The sequence below is a fragment of the Tachyglossus aculeatus genome, chromosome 2 (genome assembly GCF_015852505.1).
Source record: "Tachyglossus aculeatus isolate mTacAcu1 chromosome 2, mTacAcu1.pri, whole genome shotgun sequence".
NCBI lineage: Eukaryota > Metazoa > Chordata > Mammalia > Monotremata > Tachyglossidae > Tachyglossus > Tachyglossus aculeatus.
In genome coordinates, this window is record NC_052067.1 from 122346241 (window position 1) to 122349432 (window position 3192).

Here is a 3192-nt window from a genome sequence, read left to right on the forward strand (position 1 = left end):
AAGCTAATGTGGGACATGGACTGTGTCCAACCTGAATTGCTTGCACCTACTCCAGTGCATAGTATAGTGCCTGGCACAAAGTAAGTGCTAACAAATACCATAAAAAGTGCTTAAAAATATCATTAAAAATAATTAGAATACAAAAACACTGGAATAAAGAAAATACATAAAAAAATCCTATCTTTAAGGAAGAGTCCAGAAGTAATCCTGAAAATTTAAGGCAATGAAATCCTACTTTTATACCAGAAAAAGAGGCCAAACCTATCATGACAATAAGGGAATAAATACTTAGAAAAATACACCACATCAGGGGAAGGGCAACATAGCTTCTGTAAAGGGCCATCATGCCTCATTTAACTAATGGATTTTATTGAAAGGGTCAAAAAACATATGAGCAAATTACAAAAGGCCTGGGATAAAGTTCCACTTTCAAGATATTTTACCAAAAATGAACATTCATAGCATATCCCATACAAAACAAATCCAGGATACAGTGTGTTTAGAAATCACCATTTCTGAAATGTTTAAATGAAATGAATCATGCCAATGATTGATAATATTAACAATGACAATAATAAGAGCACTAATAATAATGATGATATTAATAATAATAGCCACACTCCAGAAGACTGGTAAATCACAGTTCAACTTATCTTCAAAGTTCATTCAAAAGGAAACCTAATACAGGAATCCTTTCACAATTAATTCATACTGCTTCAAGCTACCATATCTATTTATCCTTTTGATATAGCATTGTTGTTTTCTCAGCAGCTTAGAGTTTCATAATTTTTCCAAGTCTGGCTCTGCCTCCTGATATATACCCAGCTCTGTGTTATTTGGCCACACTGGAATTGGAGGAAATGTATTGTCATACATAGAAAACTGGATTACATGTTAGAAACACAGGGATAAATAGCTACTTTTCATGATAAAATAGTTTCATAAGAATAATATTGGAAGAAAATCTACACAAAGTAATCTCCAAGTTTGTAAATAGAGAAATGTCATGCCAACAGGGATTAAACTTCAAGAAAACCTCAAGAAAAAAACCCCACAAATGTTGTTTGTGCAAATTAAAGTCATTCTTTGAGATTTTAATCTCCCAATTTTTGTTGAGATCATTATACACTGTCCCTTTAAATAATAAATCCAATGTACAATAGTTGCTCAAAAGGTTATAAATGCTCAAGTTTGCATCAGTGAAGACTGCGGGGGGCGGGAGGCGGGATGTGATTAAATTTTACAAAATCATTACAGCACTGGACAAGGAGAACAAGGATTCATTGTATTCATCAAATTGCCAAACAACTGATTGAGAGAAGACCCATTGAAGGTTTATGGTAATATGTTTAGAAAAAAAAAATTCCTCCCATAGCTTCCTGGCAATGCTACCCTATATATATATTCTTTATACACATTTATACATGTATACACACACAAACATATATAGATAGGTAGATCTTTGATCATTAATTTGTTACCTACTTATTCAAGCACATATTTGCTTACTTTTTATTTTGTAATTTATAGTTTTACTATATTAACAACGGTTTTTGGCAACCAGTTTCCACTATTTTACTGTAAACTCAGTGAGGCCTAGATCTTTTACTTCTTTTGTACATTTCTAAATTGTCTGTACATCACCCTGTAGCTGTTCATTGAAAGCTGCTGATGATAATGAGTGTATGATAGTATTTTATGAAGGCACTGGCTGGTAAAAATCTGGAATTCACTACTGATTGACATAATGCAGGCCACAAATTTCAGTACTTTCAAGAATGGTTTGTAAAATTTTGTGAAAGAAGGATCCATTATGGATTATTAGTGGAATATTAGGAATTCTAGAAGTTCAAGAAGGACAGTAAGATATTTATATTTCCCCAAGGTCTTAGCACAGGGCTCTACACATAGTAAATGCTCAATTAATAGCACTGAGTTATTGCCTGGGAAGTCTATCGTGGTCTAGTTAAGGAAATCTATCTAATTAACTGATATATAGATATGTCAATTGATATAACCACAAGAATGCCAAATCAAGCATCCTTCATCTCTAGTATCAAAAATAGAATACTGTGGCCCTAATGTTTGAATATTCCTTCCCAGAATCATTAGATGGTTGGAAATTGCAGTTAGGCTTTTATTCTGTACTTGTCTTACAACTGGTGGAACATAGGGATTCTGCTCTATTTACTCATGCTTCTCTAATTAAGCTCAACTGCATAAAAATACATTTTTTCCTAACAAAAAAATAACTAATGGGAGTAAATGACTAATCAGACAGATTGCATATGTGACAGTAATTATGGTTTCGGGGCATGCTTTACATAAGTATTACAGTGTACTCACTTCTTATACTTGTTAGAGCATAATTGATGTCACTATGGAATTCTATGAGAAATGGTTCTATTTGAAATAGAAAATTGCCAAAGTTGAGTATGTTTCTTAGCCTAAAATACATGTACTACTATATTCTCTATGAATGCTTTAACCCAAGGAAAGATGCCACACTTTACAATCGTACTCACACAAACATAAAGAACCCTTAAAATCTTTGGTTGCTCTCAGAGCCATTCCACTGGTCATTGACTTTTTGCTGTGATCTGTTCACCTTGTTTATGCTATTTCAGTTGAAACATGTTTGTATATTCTGTTCTCCCCCCCAGCCTTTGTTTAATGATTGCTTTTATGCTAACCTTTGTCTCAGGTTACGAATAATAAAATAAAATACTGCCCATTTGCCATTTTTTCAAGTTAATTTAGGTTGGCATGGAAGCAAATAAATGCCACATTAAACCAGGCTTAAAAAACACAAATACAATCTGACATCTAGTGGGACATTAATAGTTGAAGCGTTTAAGTACTCTTTATCTTACACTTTAAATAGACAAGTTGGCTATTTTTTCTTTATAATACAGGTGTAGATATAGAGTTTAGGAGCTACTTCATAACATAAATAAGTGTAGATATAGAGGTTAGGAGAAGTATTTGTTTTGCTCTGAATTTCAATTTCATCTAGATGATTGATACCATGTGATGATAATAGTAAGAAATAATGCACGCGCACACACACACACACACACACACACACACACACCATATTCGGGCTAAGGAAAGGAGGATCTCACTCTCACTCTACTCTGCCTGAAAATATTGACCCAATTATTCAAGTCCTTCAATCGCTTTAGCCTAAGG